A 13,846-nucleotide genomic window follows, 5' to 3' on the forward strand; every position below is an offset into this window, starting at 1 on the left:
ACTTCTGTACTCAGTGCCCTGACTGATGAAGGCCGGCGTGCCAAACGCCTTCTTCACCATTCTGTCTACGTGTGATGCCACTTTCAGGGAACTATGCACTTGTACTCCTAGCTCCCTCTGCTGGACAACACTCCCCAGGGCCCTACCGTTCACTATGACAGTCCTACCCTCATTTGTGTGAACATCTAGAATGAATCTGGAACAAAACACAAATTACCGGAGGAACTCAGTGTGTCAGGCAGCATCTGTGGAGCCAGAGGAATGGTGGATGTTTTGGGTCTCCGCAGACGCTGCCTGACCCACTGAGTTCCTCCAGCAGTGTGTTTTTTGCTTCAGCTTAGTGGGGTCTGTTGCTTTGTATGGTTACTCTCGGTGTTGTTACTAATCTTCCTGCAGCATTATTGACAGTACATCATGTCCATTTTAATTTTGTTCTCTCTGGGGATGGAGCTCTTACCATCTCACACATTTGGCAGCCGTGCTCTCCAAAAGCAGCCATGAGCTGAACACAGTGTAGATGAAGTTTCCTCTGCTTTCTCTGTCTTAGTTTGCTCCCAAGCTAAGTAGTATCACTGTCCCCGAAACAACAGTAACTTCAAGTTCTCTCTGTCCAGATGAGACTGTCACTATCTATGTACTGGATTCCCGGGTGCCAGGTTAATTTGGTTAAATTCAATGAGTTTCCCTTTTGTCGATGCCCAATTATTAGACCTGGTCTGACTTCTCATCCCTTTTACTGATGAGCTCTGCAGTAACTCCAATACGTTTGTCTTTACCAGAGGCCGCAAATTCATCCAGGATCACTTGCGGATGAAGGATGTTTCCTGCTACTGGAAGTTGCTGCTGCTGGAATACTCCAAGCTGCTGCAGTACAAGCCCAGGAGACACAAGAGCTACACTCAGATCCTCAGCAAGTACAGGCACAGTGAGCTGTAGCTTCCAGAGCCGCCTGGACACTCTGGATCTCTCTGAACGCCATGTCATACATTCCATGCTAAACCTGCAGCATGGGCAGCACGTTTCCTGACTTCTGGCTTTTCCGAAAGGGGCTGACTAGTACTTGTACCTTCCACTGTGTTGTTGAGTCTTGCAGCCAGTCAGAGCCCACCTCCGATTGTCCCCTCATTTGCTGGAATTTTGAGGGAAATTCTGCTCCCTGGAGGACTCGTTAGCAGCTCAGACAAAACGTGCTTTCTACTGACCCAAACACCTAATCCACCCATTTCATCTTCTGGACTCTCCTAATGTAAATGGAGGCAACTCCTGCAGATCTTCTGTTCATCATCATTATTTGCCCTGGTCTTTGAAGTGACGTTCCCAATACTGTCAGCAGCTGGAGCCATTGTGTTCCTCTCATTATTCCATAGAAACCTTTCCGAACAGCATTCCTGACCTTTGTCGCATTCCTGACCAGTGGCTCGATGATTCTGTCCCTGGAGTCCACTCATGTTGGGGGAACAGTCAATTGCTCTGCCTGCCTGTCTGCGGATGTATGCATCAAAGTAGCAGAACCGCCTCGCTCCCCCATCACCTTCTGAAGGGCAGGGGAAAGCACGATGGTAGAAAGGACATCCAGTGGTAAAACTGTACCAGTCACAATGCAGCCTCTGCGCCAGCCACCATGGGCAAGAGAGAAAAACAAAATGATGGGTTTGATTAGTCTAATAAATGGCTTTTTCTAGATTTGTGTCAACAGCTTTAAATTATTCTTCATCTGTTGAAATTACATTGAAAGCATCAATTCTTCTCCAAACCTCTGGGTAACTCATGAGGGATAGGACAGAGTGAAGTAGACAACATTGCAACCTTACAAATCACTGGTTGGACCACACTCAGAGTATTGCATGCAGTTCTGGTCACCACACTATAGGAAGGATGTGGTTGCACTGGAGAGGGTGCAGAGGAGATTCACCGGGATGTTGCCTGGATTGGAGGAGTTTAGTTATGGGGAGAGATGGGATAGGCTGGGCTTGTTTTCCCTGGAGTGAAGGAGGCTGAGGGCTGACCTGATGGAGGTTTGTAATATGAGAAGTATAGATAGGCAAAACCTTTTACCCATGGTGGAGGTATCAAAATCAAGAGGAGAGAGGTTTAAGGTGGGAGGAAGGAGTTTTAAAGGGAATCTGAGGGGAAAGTTGTTTACACAGAGAGAGGTTGATATCTGGAACTCTGCCAGAGGAGGCAGTGGAATCAGAGTCACCACGTTTAAGAGAAATCTAGACATTTGAATAGGCAAGGCATAGAAGGATGTGGTTCTAATGCAGACAAATGGGATTGGTGTAAGTGGGCAGAAAGGGTCGGAATGGACGTGGTGGGCTGAAGGGCCTGTTTCTGTGCTGCATGACTGTGACAAAGTTCCCTGTCATTTTGTACAGTGTTTGAGCTCTTAGGAGCTAAAGCTCGCACCCAGTCTTGACGGTAACTCTGCCTAGTCAGAAGGATGTGGGCTTATGTTTGTTTAAACAGAATTCCCTTGTGGTGCTGTCGTGGTGGTGTGATGGATCCTCCTGAGATGCCCTGAGTGGAGCTCTCTGGGACGCCAGAGACAATCCCAAGATATCCCAGAGTCTGTTAGCAACGCAATGGGGGCAGACAAAAGAGAATTCCAATCCCAGCGCTCTTCCCTGTAAAACAATGGGTCGACTATATCCAGAGGAGCCCTACTCTGATCAGCATTAGGACCAAAGTTAGATCAAATTTACACATTTTCATACAATGAAATAACGTGAAAAAAGGAAATTGATATGGAAAGGTAGAATGCACGTAGAGTTCTCGTCCTCACCTGACACCCCACGAGCCTCCACACCCAATATATAATCCTCCAACACCAGGCACATCTTCCCCTCCCCCTCCGCTTTCCGAAGGGATTGCTCTCCCCGTGACTCCCTTGTCCACTCGTCCCTCCCCACCGATTTCCCCCCTCAAGGCACCTATCCCTGCAACTGCACAAAGTGTTACACCTGCCCCTACACCTCCTCCCTCACCACCATTCAGGGCCACAAACAGCCCTTCCAGGCAGCGCTTCACCTGTGAATCCTTTGGGGTCATTTATCGCATCTGGTGCTCCCGGTACGACCTCCTCTACATCGGTGAGACCCAACTCAGATCGCTTCGTCGAGCACCTTCGCTCCGTCCGCCCTAACAGCCAGGATCTCCCGGTGGCCAACCATTTTAATTCCACTTCCCATTCCCACACCGACATGTCTGTCCACAGCCACCTCTACTGCCACGTTGAAGTGAGATGCAGATTAGAGGAACAACACCTCATATTCCGCCTGGGCAGTCTCCAACCTGACGGCATCAACATCGATTTCTCTAACTTCCCTCGTAACCACTCCCCTCTGTCCCCCCCCCCCCCCACCCTTTGTTTTCCCTTAACCCACCAGGCCCCATCACCCCTTCTCTTTCCCCTCCCCTGCCCCCTCCATCTGCCCCTCACCCACACCTTCCTCCCTCCGGTTCCCCTCCCCACCTCCCTTCCCTTTATTCCACGGTCCACTGTCCTGTCAGATTCCATCTTCTTCAGCTCTTTGTCACGTCCACCTTTCACCTCCCAGCTTCTTACACCCCCCCCCACCCCCCCCTCACCTGCCTATCACCCCCCTCACCTGGATCCACCTATCACCTGCCAGCTTTCGCCCAACCCCCTCCCCCCACATTTTTATCTCTCCCCCTTTCCAGTCCTGATGAAGTGTCTTGACCTGAAATGTCAACTGTCCATTTCCCTCCATAGATGCAGCCTGACCCGCTGAGTCCCTCCAGCATTTTGTGTTGCAGTAGAATGCACGAGTAGTGGAGTGAGAACTGTAAACAGACTATAAAATCTTCTACAGATACATGAAGATAAGACTGGCAAATGTTAATGTGGATCCCTTGCAGGCTGAGACAGGAGAAAGTATATTGGGGAATGAGAAAGGCAGAGAAGTGGAACATATTTTGTGTCTGGCTTTGGAAAAGACAGGGTAAACCTGGAAATAGAGAACAACAGATCTAGAAATCAGCATTAGTGTGAAATGAATGCATCTGAAAGTTCATAGATCCCCAGGAGCTGATGACCTGCTCCCCAACTTTTTGCTGGAGTTACCTGTGGAGATGGGGGATGAAGTGGTTGTCATCGTCCACGGCATGGTTTCTCCACACTGAAGGCTAATAAATGTAACCCTGCTGGTTAAAAGAGGAGGAGAGAGAAAAGACCAGTTAGCCTGATGTCAGTCAAAGGGAAAGTGTTGGGACCTATTAAGCAGAAACAAATCAACCGTGATTGATTGGAGCAGACTCAATGGGCTGAATGGCCTGAATCTGCTCCAATACCTTATGGTCTATGTGATAACTGGCCACTTGGAAAATAATAGGATTGGACAGAGCCAGCATAGAGTTATGAAAGGCAAAGCAGTTTGAACTGTGTTGGACTTCTGAGATTGTAAGCAGAAATAGAGAAACAAAGGACTGCAGATGCTGGAATCTGGATGAAAAACACGATGATGCTGGAGGAACTCAGCAGGCCAGGCAGCATCTGTGGAGAAAAGCAGGCGGTCAACATTTCGGGTCAGGAACCTTCTTCAAGACTGAAGATAGGAAAAGAGGAAGCCCAATATATAGGAGGGAAAAGCAGAGCAGTGATAGGTGGACAAAAGAGGGGAGGTGGGGTGGGCACAAGGTGGTGATAGGTAGATGCAGGTAAGAGATAGTGATAGGCAGGTGCGGGGGAGGAGGGGAGGGCAGATCCACCGGGGGACGGGGCAAAGGTAAAAAGAGAGAGGGAAAAAGGTAGAAAAAAGCTAGGAAAGGGAAGAAGAGAAGAAGCCTGGTGGGTGGGGGGGGGGGGGGGGGGGGGGATGTGGGGAAGGGGGGTGGGGATTACCTAAAGTGGGAGAATTCAATGTTCATGCCGTTAGGCTGCAAGGTTCCAAGACAGAAAGTGAGGTGCTGTTCCTTCAGTTTGTGCTTGGAATTCTCCTGGCAGTGGGGGAGGCCGAGGACGTGACATATCAGTGATAGTGTGGGAGGGGGAGTTGAAGTGACCGGCAACAGGGAGATGCAGGTCGCGGTTACGGACAGAGCGCAGGTGTTCTGCGAAACGGTCACCTAGTCTGCGTTTGGTCTCACCAATGTAAAGGAGGCTGTAAGCAGGACTTGCAGGTTGAGTCGGTAGTAAGGAAGGCAAATGCAATGTTAGCATTCATTTCGAGAGGACTAAAATATAAAAACAAGGATGTACTGCTGAGGCTTTATAAGGCATTTGTCAGAGCACATTTGGAGTATTGTGTGCAGTTTTGGGCCCCATATCTAAGGAAGGATGTGCTGACATTGGAGAGGGTCCAGAGGAGGTTTACAAGAATGATCCTGGGGATGAAAGGGTTAACATATGAGGAGCTTTTGATGGTTCTGGGCCTGTACTCACTGGAATTTAGAAGGATGAGGGGGATCTCATTGAAACCCACCGAATATTGAAAGCCCTGGATAGAGTGGATGTGGAGAAGATGTTTCCAGTAGTGGGAGAGTCTAGGACCAGAGGGACCAGCCTCAGAATAAAGGGACATGCCTTTAGAACAGAGATGAGGAGGAATTTCTTTAGCCAGAGGGTGGTGAATCTGTGGAATTCATTGCCACAGATGCCTTTGGAGGCCAAGTCATTGGATATATTTAAAGTGGAGGTTGATAGGTTCTTGATTAGTAAGGGAATCAAAGGTTACGGGGAGAAGGCAGGAGAATGGGGTTGAGAGGGAAAGATAAATGATCGAATGGCGGAGCAGACTCGATGGGCCGAATGGCCTATTTCTGCTCCTATATCTTATGGTCTTAATAGATCAGAACAGACCAGTAGATATGGTGTGTTTGAATTTTCAGAGGCCTTGGCTGGAAAAAATGCCACAAGAAGGTTATTAAACAAAGTTCGAGCACATGGGATCGGAGGCATTATACTGGTGTGGTGAGCACTAGTCAACAGACAGTAGGAAGCTGTGACAAGTGGAGTACTGCAGGGAATGGTGCTGGGATCCAACTGTTTCCAAGCCACGTCAATGATTTGTGTGTAGGGACTGGGTGTAAAATATCTAACAAAATTATATCTAATAACATATCTAACAAAACGTACATTTGGTTGAAGTGAATAATTATCTGAAATGAACAACAAAGTGAAAAAAGCTGTGAATGTTGGACAAGGCTACAAAGGCTGGAATCGCTGGTCATATGAAATTGGTCTGTTGAACGTCGAGTCCACAAAGCTGTAGGATACCCATTCAGACGATGAGGTGCTGTTCCTTACACTTAGACTCAGCTTTGTTGGAACAGGAGGTGGAAGGAAATGCCAGAACAGCCAGAGTACTATCGGGCTCACTCTCGTGGACAGAATGGAGCTGTTTCTCCCCATGAAAGTGAATGGACTCATTGACACAAAGCCTGATCTAATCTCGCTCAGGTTCATTTGGCAGAATTCCCAACATAAACGTTCCCTGACGTGGGCAACCTGGCCCCCTTTGTGGAACAGAGGGACCTAGGAGTACAGGTACATGGTTCCCTGAAAGTGGCGTCACAGGTAGACAGGGTGGTGAAGAAGGTGTTTGGCACACTGGCCTTCATCAGTCAGGGCAATGACTACAGCAGTTGGGACATTGTGTTGCAGTTGTGCAGGACGTGCTGAGGCTGCACTTGGAGTCTTGTGTACAGTTTTGGTCATAGAGCCATACAGCATGGAAACAGGCCCTTCAGCCCAACTCGTCCATGCCAACTGTGTTGCCCAGTGAGCTGGTCCCATCTGCCCGCATTTGGCCCATAGCCCTCTAAACCTCTCCTATCCATGGACTTATCTAGATGGCTTTTAAACGTTGCTGATGTGCCCTCCTCAACCACTGTTTCTGGCAGCTCGTTCCAAATACGCACCAACCTTTGCTGCCCCTGATGCCTCTCACCTCTGATCTTAAACCTGCGCCCTCTTGTTTTTTGCACCCCCTCCCTGGGAAAAAGACTGTGTGCTTTCACCCTGTCTATGCCCCTCATGATCTTGTACACCTCCATCAGGTCACCCCTCAATCTCCTTCGTTCCAGGGAATAAAGTCCTGGTCTACGCAACCTCTCCCTGTAACTCAGGCCCCCAAGTCCAGGCAACATCCGGGTAAATCTTTTCTGCGCTCTTTCTAGTTTAATACCATCTTTCCTATAACAGGGTGACCAAAACCGTACACAGTACTCCAAATGTGGCCTCACCAAAGTCTAATATAACTGCAACATAATGTCCCAACTCTAATACTCAGTGCCCTGACTGATGAAGGCCAGCGGGCCAAACACCTTCTTCATTCTGTCTACCTGAGACGCTGCTTTCAGTGAACTATGCACTTGTGCTCCTAACACAACACTCCCCAGGGCCCTACCATTCACTGTGCAAGTCCCACCCTGGTTTGGTTTCCCAAAATGCAACACCTCACATTTATCTGGATTGAAAGCCATTTGCCAATCCTCAGCCCACAGACCCAGCTGATCAACATCCCCCTATAATTTTTCATAACCTTCTACACTATCTACAACACCACCTTTTTTAGTATCATCCACAAACTTACTAACCATGCCTTGGACATTCATAACCAAATCATTTATATAAGTTACAAACAACACCGACCCCTGTGGCACACCACTAGACACAGGCCTCCAGTCTGAGAAACAACCCTTGACCATCGCCCTCTGCTTCCCAGACATCATTAGACTGGAAAGAGTGTTGAGAAGATTTACGAGGATGCTGCCAGGACTCGAGGGCCTGAGTTCTAGGGAGAGGTTGGGCAGACTAGGACTTTATACCTTATAACGCAGGAGACTGAGGAGTGACTTTATGGAGGTGTATTAAGATCATGAGGGGTACAGATAGGGTGAACACACACAGTCTTTTTCCCAGGGAAGGGGACCTGAAAACGAGCGCGTAGGTTTAAGGTGAGAGGGGAAAGATTTAAAAGGAAACTGAGGGGCAACTTCTTCACACAGATGGTGGTCTGTATATGGAACAAGCTGCCAAAGGAAGCAGTTGAGGCAGGTACAATAAAGGCAGGGAGACTCCGGGAACTCCCACAATAATCCATTCAAAAGACATTTGGATAAGTACATGGATCGGAGGGGTTTAGAGGGTTATGGGCCAAACACAGGCAAATGGGACTAGTTCAGGTGGGCACCATGGTCCATACAGACGTGTTGGGCCGAAGGGCCTGTTTCTGTGCTATATTACTCCATGACTCCCCACTGGCATGTGGCAAAGGCTACTGGACCAGCAAACATCTCGGATGTAGTTGTAAAGACTTGCCAGGACCAGACACACCTCCAGCCAAAACCAACTTCTGGTAACCCCTCCCCTCTTCTCCCCCTCCTCCTCTCCCCACCTTTCTCACTTTTACCTCCTCCCACAACCCTCATTCCTGTGGCCCCCTCACCCCTTCTCTTTTCCCTTTTCCTGCCCTCATGACCTGCCCCTCTATTCCCCACCTCCTTCCCTTTACTCCACGGTCCACCGCCCTTTCCCACCGGATTCCTTCTTCCTCAGCCCTTCGCCTCTTCTACCCATCACCTCTCAGCTTGTTACTTCTGCCCCCCTCCCCCACCCACCTACCTTCCCCGTCTCACCTGGACTCACCTGTCACCTGCCAGCCTGTGCTCCTCCCCCTCCCCCGACTTCTTCATTCTGGCTTCTGCCCTCTTCCAGTCCTGATGAAGGGTCTCGACCCAAGACGTTGACTGTTTACTTCCCTCCATAGGAGCTGCCTGACCTGCTGATTTCCTCCAGCACTTTGTGTGTGTTGCTCCAGCCAAAACTTCCCAGACCATCTACAATACAAACACATACTTGACATTGCAGGACAAATCCAATCCATTTACTCTCAATCATCACCAAAGTGATGGAAGGTGTTGCAGACCGTGCTATCAGGAACACTTACTCACCCATACATAGTGCTCCTGCTGCCCAGATGCAAAATCACCAGGACCACTTGATGCCAGACCTCGTCATAGCCTTGGGCCCAAACATGAGCCAACAAGCTGAACTCCGGAGGTGAGGTGAGAGTGACTGCCCTCGACGTCAAGGCAGTGTTTGTGTGTGGCATCAGGGAGCCCTGGTAAAACTCGCCAATGGGAATTAAGAGGAGTGTCGCTGGCTGGAGTCATTCCTTACAGAAAGGAAGATGATTGTGGTTGTTCGAGGTCAACCATCTCGGCCCCAGGACATCACAGTTCCACAGGACTGTGGTCCAACTGTACTCAACTGTTTCATCAATGAATTTCCTCAGTCATTCGATCAGAAGTGGGCATCTTCTCTGATGCACTATTTGATTTGCATCTCTTTAAATAACAAGGGAGAACTAAGGACCCTCACCATCCGGGACATGCCCTCTTCTCATTACCACCATCAGGGAGGAGGTAGAGGAGCCTGAAGACCCACACTCAACGATTCAGGAACAGCTTCTTCCCCTCCGCCATCAGATTTCTGAATGGTCCATGAACCCATGAACACTGCCTCGTTATTCCTTTTGTTTTTGCACTATTTATTTTTATAATTTATAGTAATTTTATGTCTTGCACTGTACTGCTGCTGCAAAACAACACATTTCACGCCATATGTCAGTGATAATAAACCCCATTTGGATTCGGAGGCCATGCCTGAAGCCTGTAAGAATTGGTCAACATTCAAACGCGGACAGTAATGTCTGTGCCACACGTGCCAGGCAGTGACTGTCGACAGTAAAGATCTTATCACCTCCACTTAACACTCAATTGTATCATTCAAAATAGAGCTCAGTCGAATTCTAGATGTTCAGGGAATTGAGGGATACAGGGATAATGCAGGAATCTGGAGCTGAGGTAGCAGATCAGCCACAATCTTGATGAATGGCAGAGCAGGTTTGAAGGGCCGAATGGCCTACTACTTTTTTTAATGTTCCTATGACCATCATTACGTCCTCTTCGTCACCATCCTGAGGGTTGAGGTGAGCTGGAATCCTGACTGGACCAAGTCAGCTGTACAGCTCTAAGAGCAGGTCAGAGACTGGGGATCCTGTGGCAAATGAATCACCACCCGATGCACAAAAATCTACAGGGCACAGACCGGGATTGTGATGGAACACTCTCCATTTGCTCAGATAAGTGCACTGACAACTCAACAGCATCCAGGACAAAGCAACCTGATTGACTGGCCCCCCCAGCCACCACCCTAGATACCCATGCCCTACGCCACCAGCACATCGCAGCCGCAGTGTGCACCATCAATAAAGTGCACTGCAGTTACTTGCCCAGGCTACTCTGACAGCACCTCCCACACCTGTGACCCCCACCCCCCACCCAGAAGGACAAAGGCAGCAGGTGGAGGGGAGCACCACGTCACAAACCGTCCTGACTCGGAAATATATCACCGGCCCTTCTTTCTCACTGCATCTAAATCCTGGAATTCCCCCACCACACCACTGCGGGAGCCCCTTCACCACATGGACTGTAAGAGTTCTAGAGGGCAGCTCACTGCCACCTTCTCAAGGACAGTGACGGCTGGGTAACTAATGCTGGCCTTGCCAGAAATGTCCACAGCTTGTAAATATATAAACAAACCTGACCTCTCTCGGAATGAATGCATTGATGATTTCACCACAGTTCTCTGACATGCACATCAGGAAGGGTGCAGCCCAAGTCTGGGCCAGCTACTCCACAGATGCTGATGGTCATGTTTTGTGGTCATCAGCAGCCTGTTCCAGTGCGGGGGAGCGCTGTGTAGGAGCAGTCCAGGCAGAGGGGGGATTTGTTAACACACCTTTGTCCTTTGTTTTTATTGGGTGTATGACTATGAATTGGAAGATGTGGTGGTGTTCATCAACCATGGCCACAGAAGCTCAGAACATCAGCATCAATAAGAAGCTAAGATGGGAACTCTGTGCAGTGGGAAATCCTATTTTTTATTTGTATCCATTCATCATATTTGGGCGTCAGTGGCAGCCTTCACTGAATGGTCATCCCCAACTTTCCTTGTAAAAAAAACTTGATGCCTCCTTGATCTGCTGGATCATGTTGGTCAAGGTCAAAACATGAGTTTAATGCGGGAACAATAGAGGTACAACTAAACACGTCCAGGTTGGGGAATTTTCATGGAAGTAGTCCAGGCAAGTAACCACATTCTGTGGATGGCACACCCTGTAGCCATGGTGCGCCACGAGGAGAGGGAGTGAAAAACTAGGGTGAGGACTGGGTGTCAACCAAGTGGGAAGCTTTGTCCTGAATGGTGGTGAGCTACACTCAACCAGGCTTTGGAGATTATTCTATTCCCTAGATGCCCAACAAGTGTTTTGAGTGTTTGAGGACCCTTTTAAAAGACACAAGCACTGAGGATGGACATGGTGGGAGCCAGGGGCTCTTGTTGCTAGGACCAGGTTTTTCCTGGGCATGATCCACACAATGGATTAGCTGGATGAATGTGGCCCTCTATAGCTGGGCTGGTGTCGATCAGTTTCACTCGAAGATGGATGTCACCAATTGTTACATTGTACTTTTCAGTGTATGTGTTGTGCCTGGGTTGCTGAATACATGCACTTCTGGTTCACAAATGAACATAATAAAAGAAGAGCAGGAGGCCACTCGGCCCCTCAAACCTGCCCCATTGTTCAATACAATCACAACTGATCTGCCCCAGGCTCCTCTTCTGCACCAGTTTCCCACAGCCCTTAATTCCCTGGTCTTTCAGAAACCTTTTCACTTTCTCTTTACACACCCCCAATGATCCAACCTCCACAAGCCTCTGGGGAAGAGGATTCCAGAGATTCCCCACATTCTGCAAGAGGATCTTTCTAGGCATTCAGTTTTAGATGAGTGCCTCCTCCCCACTCCACCCCCAACAAAATCCCAAGATGTCAAATCTGTTGTGCAGGCAACTCACATGCTTAAACAGGCCAAGTGCTTAAAGTAGCAGATTATAGCTTTCCTCCAGCTGGGAACATCTCAGAAGTTTGGGTATAATCTTTTCATCATTTCAGTTAATGGCTAGGACTAGATTTCCAAAATGTTCTCCCAGAAGGTAGACTTGGCACTGACCTGGAAAATTACCCTTGGATTCAAAATTCAGTCTTACAACTTTAAATACTTTTTCAATATCAAAAGGCCTGGATTTGCACTCCTTTACTTGAGTCAACAGGCTTAAGGCTGATACTAGTCAAGTATTGATAAGCAATGGATGGCAACAAGTCCTAGCAAATTCTTCTCCACTTAGGCTACCAAACCCGCGCGTGCATGCACTGCTAAACCAATTTAGTCGTTTAGAGTTACTGACAATTACTTGTGATTTCCCTGCCCTGAAGTAGATCTTATAACTAACGTTCAGTTGACAATTTGGCCCTATTTACTACATGAGCTTCAAGCTTTTGTTTTTAAAGCGTAGGTCCAAGTATAGCAAGACATGAACACATGAAGCAATCAATGAAACTGGGGCAAACTGATTTCAACAAGTGCAAGTGTTGGGTCGTTCATCTGTGACCAGTCTTTTCTAGATTGCAAAAAGCCAGAAACAGTGAAAGTCTGAAAGAGTTTGGGCTCCATGAACGTACATCATTAAAGTACCAAGGACAATTACAAAATATGATCAAAAAAGGCAAGTGGAACAGTGGTCTTTATACCTGCAGGATTAAAAGGTGAGAACTGTGTCACAACAATAGATGTCCCAGGTGAGACTGCACTTGGAGTATTGAACACAACAACTTTGGAAGGAATGTAGCTTAGATGTACCTGGATGCTGTGGCATTGTAGTGCTGCAGTTGGTGCTGCTGTCTGACAGCTCCAGAAATCCAAACTATAGACCTTGCAAGTTCACCCTCTGACTGCATGGTTCTAATTGTGTTCTTTCTTGTAAAAATTGTATATAATTTATGTTTGATTTGCTTTTTTCTTGTGAATGCTGCTTATCTGATGCTACGTGCCTGTGATGCTGCCTCAAGTAAGTGTTTCATTGCGCCTGTGCACACATGGACTTGTGCAGATGACGATAAACTCAACTTTCGACTTTGGGCAGAGCAGTCCTGTTTCCTCCCATAACCCAAAGACATGCTGGCAGCAGAACTGGCTACTGTAAATTACCCCTTAGTGTAGGTAAGTGGCAAAGGAATCAAAGGGGAGTACATGGGCACATGAGAAAGAATAAAACAGCAGGGCCACAGAGAAACGAGAGGGTGAATTGCTTTGCTGGAGGTTAGTGTGGACTTAGTGGCCTTTCTTGTAACATCTAAGTAAATGATGTTCAGATTCCAGGATTAAGTTATAGGGAGAGGTTACAAAACCAGTGTTACATTTCTTGGAAATATGAACATTGGGTGACTTGATTAAATTTTTAAAAAGAACAGATTGGTAAAGCTCTGTTTGAGGGTTGGGTAAGTCCAGGACTAGGGCAGAGTCTAACATTTGGAACAAGGGCTCATGAGTGATGTTGAGCAATGCTTCTCTATGCAGAGTACACAGAGAATTGCAGAACTTTGCCAAGGGCAATCAGTGCTGGGTCTACTGTTAATATTAGAGATTAATAAATTTTTAACTGAAAATATTGAGCCACGTGGGGAATAGGAAGGCACATGGTCACTGTGCAATCTCACTGAGAATGGAAGAGGTTCAGGAGGCTGAATAGTCTTTACTTGAACTGATGTCACTTTGGAATCGATCACTGGTGGCAGCAGAAAGTATTTGAGCTTAAATCCTCAATCTATGCAGGCAAGTGGGATTAGTATGGATGGTCGGCGTAGACATGGTGGAACAAAAGGCCTGTTTATGTGCTGTACAGCCCTGTGGTTACGACACTAACAATTTGTGCTGGGAAACTAGACATTTAGTCCCTATTTTACAATCAAATATTCTCATTTAT

The sequence above is a fragment of the Pristis pectinata genome, chromosome 16 (assembly GCF_009764475.1).
Source record: "Pristis pectinata isolate sPriPec2 chromosome 16, sPriPec2.1.pri, whole genome shotgun sequence".
Lineage (NCBI taxonomy): Eukaryota > Metazoa > Chordata > Chondrichthyes > Rhinopristiformes > Pristidae > Pristis > Pristis pectinata.